Below are 17,926 nucleotides of genomic sequence, written 5' to 3'. Positions count from 1 at the left end.
GCTGCTCAATCAGAAAGTTAAAAAATTCAACTTCTAAAAAAGAGACTTAGTAAGTCTATATATCATTAGACTTTATTAAAAAAATATCTGAGGCCAGATTAGAACTCAGGTGCTCCTGACTTCAGGGCTGGTGCTCTATCCACTGTGCCACCCAGCTGACCCCCAAAAATTTTATTAAAGATAATGATAACAATGAGACAACACCAAAATTTTTGAGATTCAGCCAAAATAATACTCAGAAGAAAACCGATATGTGTAAATGCTTATATCAATAAAAGAGAGAAAAAGGAAGAGCAACATAATGTGTATCTCACTAAAAAACAAACTTACACCCTTATAAGTAAATACCAAAATAAAAACCATGGTAATAAAGTTTATGACAAAATATCAAGCTATCGAATTAAAATAGGAGCTGGGTTTTTTTGGGGGGGCTGGAATAGATAAGTCATTGGGTAATTTGATTTTAAAAATAGCAAAGTAAATCAAACTACTAGTATCAAAATTGAAAGGGGTGAATGTACAACCAAATGAACATAAAATTAAGGTAATTATTACCCATTTTGCCAAATAATTTGCCAAAAAAATAATCATACGAATGATATGGATTAGTATTTACAAAAATATAAAGTAACAAAAGAGAATTAATAAAAGAAAAAAGATGGGGGCTGCCCAGAAGATTGCCCTTGAATATTTAATGAGTATTAGCTAGGGAATCACATGAGGGACTTTTTGTTAAACAGAGCTTTTGCTTGTCCATGTTAGGTCAATTCGAATATAATTCATGAATTAACTGAAATAGATAAATATTTCCAAGAATATAAAGTGTCCAGATTAACCAAAAAAAGAAATAAAGTATTTATATAATCCTACTTTTAAAAAATGACACAATGCATACATGAACTCCTCATTCAAAAAACCCAACACCAGTTGTATTTACAACGGAATTATACCAAATACTTAAAGAATATGAATTCCAATATTACATAAACTATTTGGAAAAAACAACAGATAAAGAAGTTCTGTTGAATTTATTTTAAGACACGATATGGTCTTGATACCTGATTCAAGGAGAGTAAAAACAGAGGGGGGGAAACTATACATGAATTTCCTTAATGTACATTGATGCAAAAAATTTAATAAAATTTGAGCAAGGAGACTGCTAATAGCATTGTAAAAATCATATGCTATGAAGAAATGGCATTTATATCAGGAATACTGGACTGGTTAATTTTAGGAAAACTAAGCCAATGTATCATGTAACAATAAAATTAACAAAAATGATATTATTATTTCAATAGATACAGAAAAGAATTTTGACAAAATGCAATACTGATTTTTATTTAAAAAAACACACTAGAAAGCACAAGAATAAATGGTGCTTTTACTTAGAAGAATAAGGAAAATTGATTTAAACAAAGAGCCACCATTAATGGGGATATACCAGAAGACTTTCCAATAAAGTCAAGGATGAAGCAAGAATGTCTATAATCACCATTAATATTCAATATTGTACTAGAAATGCTTGGTATAGCAATAAGACAACAAGAAGAAATTGAAGGAATAAGGATAAGGAATAAGAAAAGAATATTTTTTTTCAGAAGGTATGATGGTTTACTAGCATGTCAACTTAAAGGAGTAATAAAAATAATTAAACACTTCAATAAAGCTGAAGGATATAAATCTTACACATAAATCTTCAGCCTTTCTATTTGGTACTAATAAAACCATACAGAACAGATAGAAAGAGAAATTAAATTTAAAATAACTACAAAGATTATGAAATACATGGGAGTCTACACATCAGAACACTCACAGCAACTACACGAACAAAATTAAAATAGACTCCATATAAATGGAGCTCTATATAATTGGAGTAATGCTAATTGCCTATAGGTAGGTCAAGTTGATATTATAAAAATGACAATATTACCTAAATTGATTTAGTAATTCAGTGTAATGCTAATCAAACTACCAAAGAATGACTTTATAAAGAGATAAAACATAGTAAAATGCACCTAGAGAAATAAAAGGTTAAGAATATCAAAAGAATTAATAAAAAAAGAGAAAAGAAATTAAAGGTGACCTAACAGTATCAGATATCAGACTCTACTGCAAAACTATAATCATCCAAATAATTTGGTATTGGATAAGGAATAGGGAAGTTGATCACTGGAATAGATTAGATACATAATATTAAGAAGGAAATGAACACAGTTTTTGATAAATCTAAGCATCCCAGCATTTAGGGCAAGAACTCACGATTTCATTAAAACTGATGAGAAACTTTAAAAGTAGCCTAGTAGAAATTAGATATACATCAACTTCTCACACTGTAAAACAAGTTAAGTTCAAAATGTGGTCATGATTTAGACATAAAGGGTGATATTCTAAGTTAATCGTTTGATAATGGAAAAATTACTTTTCAGATCTAAGGATATGGAAAGAGTTTATGATCAAAACCCAGAAATAAAAGGCAAAGTGAAATGGATAATTTGAGGTAAAATGGAAAATTTAAAAGTTTTTGTACAAATAATACCAATGTATCTAAAATTACAAGAAAAGCAGGAAACTGGGAGAGGGGAAGGTCTAGAGGAGGAAGAGAGATGGGAATCTTTGTAACAAACCACACAACCCAAGAGATTTAAAAAGAGAACTTCCTTCCCTCTTCTCTATTGGCAGTTGAACATAACCTCCTACTGAGATGCCTTTGAACAAAAGAAATACTTTAAAAAATGATGGTAAATTTTCTTTGTGTCCTTTGAAATTAACAAATAATACCTGGTTAATTAATTCCTGAACTGATTACTAAATGTTTGTTGCAAAACATAATGATGATTGGTAGTAGTGGTAATGATGATTATGATGACAAGGGATAGATCCCTAGGTAGTAGAGGATGATGTAAATGAAACTAATATGAAAATAAATTATATTACAATACAATATTTTATATTATCTATTTATTTATATTATTATATAATATGTAAATATAAACATATTTTAATAATATAAACAATGAATATTAAATATGCTCTTAATGACGGACACAATACTTGAGCTATAGTTTCCCCAAACCCAATATAAGTGTTTATGACTTACTCTCCAATTATCTGACTTAGAAAATAAATCTTAAGAATCAATCGATTGAGTAATTCATCCTGAGTCAAATTAGTTTCAAGTTTCCAATGTGTTATCTGAACCTAGATCTGTACAGACTAGTATTCTATCCACTATACCCTGCTGTCTCTAAAAGTAATACAAATGAATACTAATAAAAATAATGCAAAAATGGGAAAACCTAGAATAAAAAAAATCTTTCCAAAAAGCAAACTGAACTAGATATAACTAAAATACTCATTTTCTCAGAAAAAAAGCACAAAAATAAAATTTTAAATAAATTTCACAGCCATGTGTGAACGTTCTTAAGAATGTTTCATGTACAGGTTTCTACAGTTCCAGTTTTAGTACAACACATTTAGAGAAAATAAGTTAATACAATCATTTGAATTGGCCGCATGTAACACTAGACAAGGCTCATTTCTCCTTTTTGATTTCTTAGCACATGTAAAACATGCCATAAGATGTCCTGTCCTTCCATGGACAATGCAACCATTCTGAGGTTGGTTCTGACAGATGACACAGGGCTCTACTGTGCTAGAGGGAAGAAAAGATCCCATACTTTTTCTTTGCTTTGTGCTTCTTTTCTCTCAAATTCTCCAGCATCTTCCTGACTACTACAGATGGTACTTTTAGATGCTGATGGCTGGGAATAATCCTCATTCTCTTGGGAGTCTGATGTCTGTACTATCTTTTCTTCACTTTCCTCAACACATGAGTCCTTGATTTTATTGTTCTTATAATCTGGAACATCAAAGCTCCCTTTTTCCCCTTGTGTGGGATTTTCTAGTGTGCCTTTATCCAAAATCTAACCTTTCTCCTCTGGAAGCCAATTTTCTCACAAAGTCCAACATCTGTGGCAATGGGGTGGAAGTGGAGGATTTATTTTGTCACAGGAAGGACACTTCCAATAATTCTGCAATGAAAGAAGAAGTAGAATCAGTCTCAATGGTTCTTGAACATCTATGAATAACAATGCTAGTTATAACAATGTACTCTGTCTGTTTATTAAATGTTTGTTTTGCCATAGAAAGAAGATTTTACACCCTCACTTTTTGTTGTTGTTCTTTTTCTTTTTGTTTTCTGACTCATTTTCTTTCCTTTTTGATCTCATTTTTCTTGTGCAGGAAGATAATTGTGCAAATACGTTAGCACATATTGGACTGGACATATATTTTGACATGTTTAACATGTACAGGATCGCTTGCCATCTGGGTGGGGAAAAGGAGGGGAAAGTCTGGGAAGGGAAGCTCTGCAGGTGTCAATGTTGAGAGATTATCCATGCATATGTTTTGAGGGTAAAAAGCTTTTTTTAAAATAAAGATTTTGTAGATTATTTTGCAATATCTCAAATCCTACCCTACCTTTATCTCTTAGCAACTAACTTCTGAAACAGAAATTGTGGTTAACTAGTTTCACCTTTCAGAGATTCTATAGTAAGACATTTTAAATTCTATTAGTTGTAGATCTTTTTTTCATAGGAATTCATCTCTACTTCTGGCAAGATCTCCTAATATCCATCAGCTACCATGTCTATTCCTCTTTTAATGCAGCACCAAGGCCACCCTGTTGCAAAAAGAGGAGGTCTAAGCCTCTCCTATTTTGCAGGACTACTTCAGCCAGGGAGGCAACAGAGTCTTTAAGGTGCTTGAGGCCTGACTGCAGTTCCTGAAGATCTTTGTCAATAGCTGCACTGAGCTGAGCATACTGCATGTTGGAAGTAATTAAGGAGGCAATTCCTGTTCCTGCACCTACTGACCCCAGGCCTATAAGGAAGACTAGGGTGAGAGCCTTCAAAGGCTCTCTTTCTCTCTTTCCCGTGGGTCAGTCCCTTGTTCCCAGAATCTTAGGAAGTCGTCTGGGTAATGAATTGTGAGGTGGGGGAAGAGAGAGACCACCACACAGGAGGCTTTGTTATGAATGAAGGAGGTTGTAACCACGAGGGTGGTCAGACCCGAGGAGCAAGCGAGGTATGAGTTGTTAGGGGCAGCCACGTACGTGGGAGACGTAGTAATCGTGACAATCTGGTTACAGACCCCTTCTCGCTGTAAGGGAGCCAGCATATTGGGTCCCAAAAGGCACAGCCCCAGGCCAGAGATTTTACTAAGGGTGAGACCCTGCTTATTCTCAATTCCCCAGTGTAAAAGGGATGAGTTGTTAGTGAATGTGAGATTTCCAAAATGGGCAATGCCTTCATAGAAAGGGGGGGAGGAGGAGTAACAAACCCAGCAATCTTCCATGGGAGTAGCATTAAGCTTGTGAATGGCTTGAACAGAGGCATTAACCAGGGAAAGAATGAGCGTGGCAGAGGAGGGGGGTCCCTCAGGGAGGGTTGGATGGAAGGTTCCACTGTGAGAAGGTGTGGGAGGAAAGGGCTGGTGACCGGATTTATTATCCTGGTTTTGATCAGGGTCCAAGTGGAGCTTGGGGTTTTTTAGAAGTTTTATGGTAAAGAGTAGGCCATCATCATAATTGTATTTGTAAAGCTTCAGACCCATGAAACACCTCGGGTCCAGGAGTTCTATTTTTTTACCTGGGTATGTAAATTGGATGCGTCATGCGCGGCACCATCCTGAGCACTGTGGTCTGGTGGCCCAGCCTGGGGTATTAGCATCGTGATGTGTATAATTGGCAGTAACTTTAATGTAATCCCAGGAGGAGGAAGGGTTCCAGTAAGTACCTCCCCTGGTCTCACAGCCCCAAGAACGACAGTAAAAATCGTTTTTGTCCCCGCATTTGGAGTTCAGAGAGCGATCTCTATGGGGGCCGGGGCAAACATAAAAGGGAATAGTCCTCAGCTTACTTCTCCTATCATGGGAACCACAACCTCCAGCTACCTGGCCAATGCCCACAAACAGAGACCAGGGGTCCCTGTGGGGGGCCTGTTGTTGATTATAATAGTTGACTTTTCCCAATTAGGCAGGGCTCCCAGAGCTAATTTACAAAGGTCTGGATACAGTGTGGGCCACCAGGTCTTGTGTGTGATCTTTGATGTGCTCCAAATAGTATCACCTGCCCCACTAATCACCAACCAGGTGTAGTTGAAAACCTGATAGGAAGGAGAGCCATGGACAACATGTTGAGCAATGATCAGGCAGAGGAGGATCTCAGTGGCTGGTGACTTCATGTTGTTTTCTGAAAGAAAGCACAGTTAGAAATCTTCTCAGGGGGATCCCTGGGTGGGTTGTGAAGTTTTATCAGGCGCTCTGGGAACCCTCTGGCATTTTGTGCCTGTGAATCCTAAATGCGGGCATGTCCTTTGCCCCAGATAAGGACCGGGTCAGGACCTGACATCTGTTGGACAAAGGGTCTCTCCACATAGCCTGTGCATAAGTATTGGCTGTAGATGAAGGCCAGAGGCGGTCAGCGGCAGATTTGCCCTCAATATCATAAGTAAGAAAATTCAACACAAACATTGCATGATTTAAAAGGGTTTTAAAATTACCTGCTTTAGGATGTAATATTTCTCCCCCTGACTGTAATTTAGAGAGCACATTTTTTAAGGTTTGATGAGCCCTTTCGACAATTCCTTGACCCTGGGGGTTATAAGGTATGTCAGTAATATGTTTAATTTCCATTTGAGCACAGAACTGTTTAAAGATGGAGCTAGTGTAGCCCGAACCATTGTCAGTTTTAAGAATTTTGGGTCTTGGGACAACATCTAAAGAGGCAAGAACATGACAGATTTTTGGAGCCTTCCCCTGTTTGTAGAGATGCAAAAATGAAGCCACTAAAGGTGTCTATGGAGACATGAATATAGTTTAATTTGCCAAAGGATGGGTATTGAACATTAAAAATATAACAGTCCAATATAAAGTTCCTTATATGTCTATTCCCTCAATAGCAGACATTTTACTTATTTGATTTTAGAAATTAATTGCACATTAAGAGTTTTTAAAGATACATTTGGAACTCTGCAAAAATTAAACGGGCTCTCAGGAATTCAAGTGGCCTGGCTTATTCAAATGACCACCAACAAAGAATCTGTATACTGAAAGGCAGGAATTTCTGTACTTTATCCAGTTGCTATGCAAATGTCCATTAGATCTGATGTTTAATGTTAAAGCTATTTCCCCATTTTTTCAAGTTAAAAGGTGCTGTTAACATCTGTGCAAATCTAAACTTAAACTTTTTTGAAACCTCTCATCTCTGTAATATTAATACTGAACTATTTCTTCTACTTCAAATAAACAAGTTATATCAATTTTAAAACTCAAAGTGGGAATTTCTTGTGCTCTTCAAAGGAATGACAAATTCTACGGAACCTAATGAAATGGTATGTTTAATTACAATGCTTAAAACCATGATTAAAATTCAAGTACAATAAAAGGTAAGCAAGCTACATTCTTACAGCAATTTGCTACAAAATAAAATCGAAAAGTTTGATTTAAAAGGAACACTTGAAGTAGCAATATGCAAGAGCACAATTGGTAAGTCATTTTGTTTGACTGGCTTTCAAAAAACTTCACAGGTAATTTAAAAAAAAAATCCCTCATTTGCCAAGCAAGCCATAATTAATATGTAAGACACAGGTGCAAATGCAAATGGTTATTAACCTCCTTCAAAATAACTGAAAAGTTACTCTGGAAGCAGTGGTTATATTACAAAATGTAGTATAGTGACAAGCCAGTTTATAATGCTGCTAATATGAACAAAAAAGATATCTGTCTACCATAGAGGACCCCAAGACACAAAAGAGAATACGAATATTGTAACATGGGTTCTAGTAGTAAAACTGCTAAGAAGCTAAAAGGTTTCATTTGTTCAATTGTATGCAGCATTGCTAAACTTTTTCAGGTGGATGATTGATTTTTTTGGGTAAACAAACCATTTGGCAGCTTTACTACCTGACAATTTAAAAAAAAGTTAGGGTTAACTAGTCTGGTTACCCAGCCCACCCCAGCATATAAATGACCTCCAAAAAAATTGCATGTGCTTTTAGCATAGTGGTAATTAAAAACAAAGTTTTTTCTAAAAAAGACTTAGATTATATCCTAAATTAAGACAAATTAAAATCAAAATCATACTCAATACCTTTACATCAAAACAGCATTTAATTATTATTAATGTGACTGTTAACCAACTTTATAATGAGGTTTACAACATATTGTTAACAAATTGTTAGCACTACTGTCTATCTACCCAGGTTACTTATACCTTCAGAATCTAATACTTAATGTGCAACAAGAAAATGGTATTTACACACATATGTTGTATCTAGGTTATATTGTAGGACGTGTAAAATGTATGGGATTGCCTGTCATGGGGGGAGGGAGGGGATAATTTGTAAAAAATGAATAAAAAAAATGTTAGTTCTAGGACTAAAAAAAAAAAAAAAAAAAAAAAAAATTTACTGAAAAGAAATGAAGCCATTTGCTGAAATAAAAAAAAAAAAAAAAAAAAAAAGAAAGAAAGAAAGACTGTGGTTCCTAAAGAAAGGAGTCAGGCAATTGGGTTGACCTAAAACACCATGCCCAGAAGGCAAAAGGAGGGCCTCAGAACTCAGGAGTCTGGGAAATGCATGCTGGGCTTTTCTGTGCAGAGGTAGGGAAGGGAGGACTCTCCTAGAGCTTCTGGCCTTCCTCTTAGTTGTCAAGGAGCCTTAGAATTAAAGCCCCCTATACTAGGTTATCAATGTCATAATAATAGAATCTTTTCCTATTGATTTGGAGAAGTTCTAAATCTACAAATTCTTTTGAGACAATCTGTGATACCAGCCCAAGATTTCAATATACTTTGGGGATTCAAGTTTCTTTTCCCCAACATTTGGTGTCCTGTGTAAAGATAGTCCTAAAACTCCAATATATATGGGGTTCAGTGTTTCTACACTCCCATACCCCATTTTCATGACAAAAATTAATTTATACATTTCATCCTCTATCAATTAACCTACAAGGTCTTGACAAAACAATAACAGAAATGAACCACAATAACAGAATAAAAGTAGGTCTATAATAAGGAAAATAATGACAGAAAAGTTTGAATGGAATACTACATTCAAAGTTCAAATTATTATAAAGCTTTAAAGGTCAAAATGATTTCATGATGGTGAAAAAGTATTAAATAATAGAATTTATATTGCATTTTAAGGTTTGTAAAACTATTTTATCAATATTATTGCATCAAAAAGCAATTAATATCAACTTCTTTTTACAAATGAGGAAATTTAAGGAAGGTAGAGCTTAAGTAACTTATCTAGAGGCACAAAATCAACTAGTATGTGAGAAAAGATTTTTAACTTGTTTTCCTAACTGTAAGTCTACAGTATGCTCATTTCTTTTTCCTGTTTTTTTTTTCTCCCATGGTTTTTCCCTTTTGTTCTGATTTTTCTCTCCAAACATGATTCATGAAGCGATTTGTGTTAAAAATAAATTTTTAAGCTTTACCTAAAAATAAAATAACAGTAAGCTGTTTAGCTGATGAAATTCACTGTTAATTCAATTTCTATTAATCATCTTTGTTGTTCTGAAGTATCTTTACATTATTTCTAAATTTATTCTTGGATTATCTAGCCAGAAATTAGTATATGGCTATATCTCTTTAAGTTGGAAATCACAAAATGTGGGTACATCACTGAAAGGATAAAATAGTTAGAGTCTCAAATTAAAACAAATTGGAATTATTTAAATATACATGTACATGCACATTATTTATGTTCACTGTAACATTTAAAATAAAATGTTTTAATTTTAGTATCTTTCTATTGTCCTCCATCTCAACAGATTTTGGCTTTTACTAAAGTTAATACATTCTTCAAATATCAGATGTTTGCATACTATATATAACAAGAGGCAGAATGTGTGCATTTCCAAGTTGCATAAATTAATATAAGGGCAAAAAAGCTTGCTTTGAAACTTTATGAAAGCATATGATATTTACCTGACCATAGATGAAGTCCATGAAATCTGTAGGAGAACAAATCATCTCCCACACATTTTCCACCCCATTCTTCACCACCCCCAGGATAGGGCTAATAACCTGTTGAAGCCCAACCTACTCCGAGATGCATTGCTTCAGCTGTCACAAAAGGTTCTGTGTGGTCTACCGTGAGTTCATAGTACCATTTCCTCTACTGAGCTGACCCTTCACTGATGCCAAAGAAAATATTGGGCTGCATGCTTTCAAGAGAAAAAAAATACCAGTTGAAAAAAAATCTAAATATCTATTATCACTTTTATTTTATATTACTTTTCTTGAAGTATACTCTTCTGAGAAAAAATAAGTCAAAGCCATATCATTTAATTTAACATTTGCTGACTTAGTATACAAGTATATTCAGTCTTGACCAGGAACATAATTCAATAAACAAAATGTTTGAGGTTCTAGTTAAATTATGCTTACACTTCTGATTAAGTAACAAATCAAGAGTTTAATGTTGTTGGGATTTTTTTTTTATCTTTAGTACCTTTCTATGATATTTGCAGGAGTAAGCAAGTAATGCCTTTATTTTAAAAATTAACCCTCTGGGCAAAAATATATGCAAGACATTTTTCAGTTTAATCTGCATTACTCATATTTCCTCCATTGTTTCTTTAAGCCTAATCAGGATAAATAAATCCTTGAATTGTAGTGTCTGGTGATTTCTGAGGCTGTAATACTCATACAAAATTTAAGAACTGGCTCTCAAGAGCAAGTTAAAATTGATTCTAGAATATCTCTGCCTATTTTGCATCATATATTTGAGTTCATATGTTAGGAAACAACATAAATTAGTTCATGAAGGATAATCTTTTTCATTAAAAACCATAAATCCAAACCAAAATTCTTTGAATGGAAGCAAAACATCAAATTTCTACTATAATAAGTTTTCTATTACTTCTGGATAACATATACAGTTAAGTAAATATGTTTTCAAAATAAGCTAGAGTTGAAGATGATTACAATAGAAAAGACAACTGTTTCTTGTTTCATTCTCTCACAAAAATTAACACCATGAAACCCAAGTTCCTTGAGGACAGGCCTGTTTGCTTTTTAATTGTTATCCACCGCACTAAGTGATGTATCTGGCATATGCTATGCAATTGATAATTAAGGTTGGCATATTGAAATGTAATCATATTTTCAATATCTTCTTAGAACACACTGAATCATCTCATTTTACTTGCTTCTTTGAACACAGAAAATTGTAACATATTTACTTTCCTTGACCATCAACTTATTCCATTAAACTTCAGGTTTATTTAGCTATTCAGATGACCTATGATAAAGAGAAGCCTCTGACTCAGTTTTGAGCTGGTATAATATACCTTTTTTCTCAATTTGTCCATTGTATAACAGTGGTAGTCAGGAAACACAATTGCCTCTGAAGAATTAAAAATAAGTATCACACAGAAGACAATGGTGCACAATGATTATGACAGTATATGAAGGCTGCTAGGTGCAATCAGTGCATCACTTCAAAGATTAGGAGTAAAAGATAACATAAGAAATTTTATGATACAAAGAAAAAAGTGCTAGTTACATAGAAAGAAGAAGTGATAAACAAAAAAAAAAAGACTGTTTTTTTTATTAAAGATAATGATAACAATGAGACAACACCAAAATTTTTGAGATTTAGTCAAAATAATACTCAGAAGAAAACCTATATGTGTAAATGGTTATATCAATAAAAGAGAGAAAAAGGAAGAGCAACATATTGTGTATCTCACTAAAAAACAAACTCACACCTTTATAAATAAATACCAAAATAAAAATCATGGTAATAAAGTTTATAACAAAATATCAAGATATCGAAAGAAAATAGGAGCTGGGTTTTTTTTTGGTTGGGGATAGATAAGCCATTGGGTAATTTGATTTTAAAAATAGTAAAACAAATCAAACTACTAGTATCAAAATAGAAAGGGGTGAATGTAAAACCAAATGGACATAAAATTAAGGTAATTATTACCCATTTTGCCCAATTATTTGCCAAAAAAATTAATCATATAAATGATATGGATTAGTATTTACAAAAATATAAAGTAACAAAAGAGAATTAATAAAAGAGGAAAAATAATATATAAAAGAAATAAGATGGGGGCTGCCCAGAAGATTGCCCTTGAATATTTAATGAGTATTGGCTAGGGAATCACATGAGGGACTTTTTGTCAAACAGAGCTTTTGCTTGTGCATGTTAGGCCAATTCGAATATAATTCATGAATTAACTGAAATAGATAAATATTTCCAAGAATATAAAGTGTCCAGATTAACCAAAAAAGGAAATAAAATATTTAAATAATCCTACTTTAAAAAATGAAATAATGCATAAATGAACTCCTTATCCAAAAAACACAGCACCAGTTGTATTTACAAGGGAATTACACCAAATACTTAAAGAATATTAATTCCAATATTACATAAACTATTTGGAAAAAAACAACAGATAAAGAAGTTCTGTTGAAATTACTTTAAGACACAATATGGTCTTGATACCTGATTCAAGGAGAGTAAAAACACAGGGGGGAAACTATACAAGAATTTCCTCAATGTATATTGATGCAAAAATTTTAATGAAATTTAAGCAAGGAGATTGCTAGTAGCATTGTAAAAATCATATGCTATGAAGAAAGGGCATTTATATCAGGAATGCTGGACTGGTTAATATTAGGAAAACTAAGCAAATGTATCATGTAACAATAAAATCAGCAAAAATGATATTATTTCAACAGATACAGAAAAGAATATTGACAAAATGCAATACTTGATGAGGAGTAAATGATGAGGAGTAAACTAAGGTCTAAAGCGAGATGGGTCAGTTCCTTTTCTCTCTCTCCTTCCTTCCCCAAAGTAACCCAGGGTGGGTTCGGCAGCATAGGAATTTGCTACTTAATACTGTAGGGAAACATAGTCTTTATTGTTTAGAATGGAAACACCGGAGAGCCTGTGGGCAAAATGGCTGCATGGTACAAGGCCAATTTTGCAAAGGGTAGATTTTTGAGTTCTCTCTTTTATACAAGAGCACAATCATTCAGATGCAGTGATGTAAGGAGGTTCCTGAGAGTGATGCAAATAAGCTAAGGATTCTCTTGTTATCTTTTGGGGACAGACAGAAGTCTCTTCCCAAAAAGGAATTTCCTGATGCCATTTGGTCTATCTGAGTAGATTAGAATGGGGGCTGTAAAACCCTGGCCAGCTCAGATAGCCCAAACTAGTTTGACCAGATCTTGGATCAAAGGTCCAAGTGCTAAAAGAAGTTGGAGATCAAACAAGGAATACCAAGGGGCTACCGCCCTCAACAATACTGATTTTTATGAAAAAAAAAAAAACACACTAGAAAGCACAAGAATAAATAGTGCTTTTACCTAGAAGAATAAGGAAAATTGATTTAAACAAAGAGCTACCATTGTCTTTAATGGGGATATACCAGAAGACTTTCCAATAAAGTCAAGGATGAAGCAAGAATGTCTATAATCCCCATTAATATTCAATATTGTACTAGAAATGCTTGGTATAGCAATAAGAGAAGAAAAAGAAATTGAAGGAATAAGGATAAGGAATGTGAAAAGAATATTTTTTTCAGAAGGTATGATGGTTTACTAGCATGTCAACTAAAGGAGTAATAAAAATAATTAAACACTTCAATAAAGCTGAAGGATATAAATCTTCCATATAAATCTTCAACCTTTCTATTTGTTACTAATAAAACCTTGCAGAAGGGATAGAAAGAGAAATTAAATTTAAAATAACTACAAAGATTATGAAATACATGGGAGTCTACTCATCAGAACATTCACAGCAACTACATGAACAAAATTAAAATAGACTCTTCATATAAATGGAGCTCTATATAATTGGAGTAATGCTAATTGCCTATAGGTAGGTCAAGTTAATATAATAAAATTGACAATATTACCTAAATTGATTTAGTAATTCAGTGTAATGCTAATCAAACTACCAAAGAATGACTTTATAAAGAGATAAAACATAGTAAAATGCACCTAGAGAAATAAAAGGCTAAGAATATCAAAAGAATTAATAAAAGAAGAAAAGAAATGAAAGGTGACCTAACAGTATCAGATATCAAACGCTACTGCAAAACTATAATCCTCCAAACAATTTGGGATTGGATAAGGAATAGGGAAGTTGATCACTGGAATAGATTAGATACATAATATTAAGAAGGAAATGAACACATTTTTTGATAAATCTAAGCATCCCAGCATTTAGGGCAAGGACTCACGATTTCATTAAAACTGATGAGAAACTTTAAAAGTAGCCTAGTAGAAATTAGATATACATCAACTTCTCACACTGTAAAACAAGTTAAGTTCAAATTGTGGTCATGATTTAGACATAAAGGGTGATATTCTAAGTTAATCGTTTGATAATGGAAAAATTACTTTTCAGATCTAAGGATATGGAAAGATTTTATAACGAAAACCCAGAAATAAAGGCAAAGTGAAATGGATAATTTGAGGTAAAATGGAAAATTTAAACGTTTTTGTATAAATAATACCAATGTATCTAAAATTACAAGAAAAGCAGGAAACTAGGAGAGGGGAAGGTCTGGAGGGAGGAAGAGAGATGGGAATCTTTGTAGTAAACCACCCAACCCAAGAGATTTAAAAAGAGAATTTCCTTCCCTCGTCTCTAGTTGCAGTTGAATATAACCTCCTACTGAGATGCCTTTGAGTAAAAGAAATCCATTAATAAATGATGGTAACTATCTTTATATATAATTGGAAAAGTAAAATAGTATTGAAGTTGAAAAACAACAGCTGCAACAGCAACAACTAACAAGTTGCCTGAGATGAGAGGCGATTTGTGTTGATAACACACCTGGCATGTGTCAGAGGCCCAACTGGAACCCAGGTCTTCCTGATTCTTAAGGTTTTTATTTCAGGGAACAATTACTGTTTGATTCCCCCTATTTGATCCAGTCTATTGTCTAATTTTTTCTCCTCTGGACCCAGTTCAGCATCCATCTAGAATATCTAAATTATTTATATTGATACAGTAGTTCAATCAAATGACATATTAAAACAAAAAAATGGCCTTTTTCGTGCCCTTACTGTTTTAATGGATTTTTTATGCCGAAATCTTGACAGCTAGTGTTGATCTCATTTAGGAGACCCCATGGCATTCTAAATTCTGACACAATCAGAACAATGTTATCCACAAACAGAAGCATATGGGGTACTGTACCACTTACAGAGTGTCAGGTATTTGTACTTTCTCTGCATGTAAGGAAGGTTAAATGCGTCTCAGCTCTGTCTTTTATATAACTTTCTGCTGAGAACATGAGAACGTGCTTTAAGTTATCCAATGTGAAAAACACAGGAAAACACCAAGAAGTTGGAAGGCCATCCTTTCTTGTGTATTAATCAGTGAGTATCCTTTATTGCAGGCCAGTGTTTACCCTGGAAACCTGGCCAGTTCCTTGAGTAAAAACAGTCCTGCTAAATGAATGAACAAATAGTCTTCTTGGGGGGTCTCATGTGATGGAGCATCCTGTACCTGGGATGCTGCTACATCTCAAGAGTCACATAACAAATGAGAGTCCTTAGTGTAGTGCCTTCTTTGTTCTCAGCTGAGAAAAGCCTCTTAGTGGAAAGGGACTTTGAGAATTTAGCTAGGAAGTAATAGACAACTTGCCTACCAATGCCTGTCACTTGCCACTATGAATAGCTGTGACCATGAATTCTCTCAGCAGGGGAATTCCGGTGTTTTCCTCAGAGTGGCCATGATGTATGTTGTATGTCGTTATAGTGGCCACTGGGTTTATCAGTTGTATATTAATTACTTTTGTGCTATGAGTTTCCTTTTTTATTTTCCTGTCTTATTTAAATGAAAGTTCCAAGCAGTAATAAACTTGTGCCCACCCTCTTCAACCTGCCTGTTGAAATGAAAATTCCAAACCTAGATTAATCTTACACTGAAACATTCAATTGGAGGCTAAGCATGACTATCCTTAGTAGTCATTCCAATCAAGCACACAGAAACTTGAGGTGAACCTGCTTTCAGATATACAGAAAGAAAGGACACTCCCCTCCTGACTTCTGAACAGGAGCAGATATTATCTATGTCTTGTCGGACTTGAGAACTAAAAGGTTCATATCTTAGGATACTTAAGTTTTTAAACTGATTGTGGACATGGAGCTCTGAGGATATACTCAAGAGACTAAAAGATATCTTTAATGAATTTTCCCATGATCCCATATTACTCTCAAATTTTATTCTTGACCTCCATGTTAACATTACTGAATTTAAGTACAGTAATCACATCTTTTCCTTTGACATCAAAGATTTTTAATACCGTTCTAGTTATGTGTTTTATAGTTAAAGGACAATTCCATAAAGCTAACAATGCAACATGAGAGAGATGTGCCATTGTGTCTATGTTGAAATTTAAGTATTTTGAGGACTATGGAGTTTTACATCTTTCTAAGAGAAGTCAACTTTTCTGGTTCTACATCTGGCAATTCTAATATTAAAAAGAATTTGTCTAACTACGGCTTCTAAAGATCACTTTATTAGATTTTCTGTTAGTAGCTTTGACCCCCATAGTAAAGCCCTTTCTTTTTCCGGTCATTGTGCAGGGGAAGGGGCATTTTGTTTTATTTTGGAGGCTGGATGGAAGAGCAAGGAGTCCTATTTAAGTTGTGACCTCACTGCCTCCAACCTGGAGCTGATGCTGCTCCTAACCCCTACTGGGAGCTCATCAGATCCAGGTTGGAGGCAGTGATGCTGTTGAGACACCAGAATATTTGAATTCATTGAATCCATCAGATTCATTTCTCCTGGTACCAATGAAATGTACTAACTACCACTGCCACATTTGACTGTAAAGCAATTTAAAAATAATTTACTATACAGTAAACATGAATACAAGGAATTCAGTCCATCAACAAATGTCTATTAAGCACCAAGCACTTATGGGGACATAGATAACAGAACTACTGCTCTCAAGAAATGTAGATTCTATCAATTGACCTTGTTTAGCACCAATTTATATTTTAAATAAATGAATAATTAGTTAATTAAATTGACAATAACTTTTCAACCATTTTCTGTCTCTAAAGGCGAAAACCAAGCAAAAAAACAAACTAAAAAATCTCCTGGTTCATATTTTTTAATTTTGCACTTCATAATTCCTTTTAGATTACTTAGCTTACATACTTCCTACATTCCTTTAACTTACATAGTTTTTTAATTGCAATATGGTGCTCCATTGACTGTCTGTGGGACATTTAGATTGTTTAGACCAGTTTTGTGGGAATTCAAGGGAACTCCGGGGAAGAAAGAACTCCAGAAGGAAGGCTAGAGGGAACATTAGGGAACACTATGTAAAGAGTTAGAATAAAGACCTGTTGCCGCATAGCTGAGTGACTTGGGTGCTCTGTAGAGGAACCTCTAAAGAGGTAGCTCTCTGATTGAGATAATCAGATCCAGAGACGTCCAAAGACCTGGGGAAGGTAAGAAACCAGTTGACCCCTGCTGAGGTAAGCAGCTGGGAGTTAACAGTAAGGGAAGCCTTAGCCCTCTGTTTTGCTTTCTTAGAAATCACATGATGTGGAAGACATTTTTTTTGCTAGTTACCTCATCTCTCTTCAGCCCATTATCCCACACGCACCATATAAAAAGCTTTGCATCAAGTGGTTTCTTTTGGAGGATTGGGTAGCCCTTGCTTATTTAAGGGAGCTCTCTGCTTCTGTAAGGCAGCCCTGCTCATTCTGGACTTGCCACTTGTCCGAGATTCTAATGAAACTTGCTACCTTCACTTTGAGGAGTCTGCCAGTAGTCAATTTTGGGTTAGGGTCACCATACGCCACACATCGTGAAATATAAACATAAATATAACTCTCCCTTACCTCAAGGTTTAAGGAGTTACT

At 34.4% G+C, this 17,926-nt stretch overlaps 2 long non-coding RNA genes and 1 pseudogene across 2 annotated transcripts in view; all 3 read right to left on the bottom strand.

The window, feature by feature from the left end:
- Nucleotides 1-17,926, bottom strand: part of LOC141548979 (uncharacterized) — a 303,550-nt gene that overhangs the window by 173,740 nt on the left and 111,884 nt on the right. The window lies entirely within an intron of this gene.
- The window catches only part of LOC141548978 (uncharacterized), a 69,243-nt gene that overhangs the window by 19,348 nt on the left and 31,969 nt on the right, over nucleotides 1-17,926 (bottom strand). The gene's annotated exons all lie outside the window — the stretch shown is intronic.
- Nucleotides 3,350-4,828, bottom strand: LOC141548599 (E3 ubiquitin-protein ligase Mdm2-like; annotated as a pseudogene).

Source organism: Sminthopsis crassicaudata, chromosome X (genome assembly GCF_048593235.1).
Source record: "Sminthopsis crassicaudata isolate SCR6 chromosome X, ASM4859323v1, whole genome shotgun sequence".
Lineage (NCBI taxonomy): Eukaryota > Metazoa > Chordata > Mammalia > Dasyuromorphia > Dasyuridae > Sminthopsis > Sminthopsis crassicaudata.
This window is presented reverse-complemented; position numbering and strand designations above follow the sequence as displayed.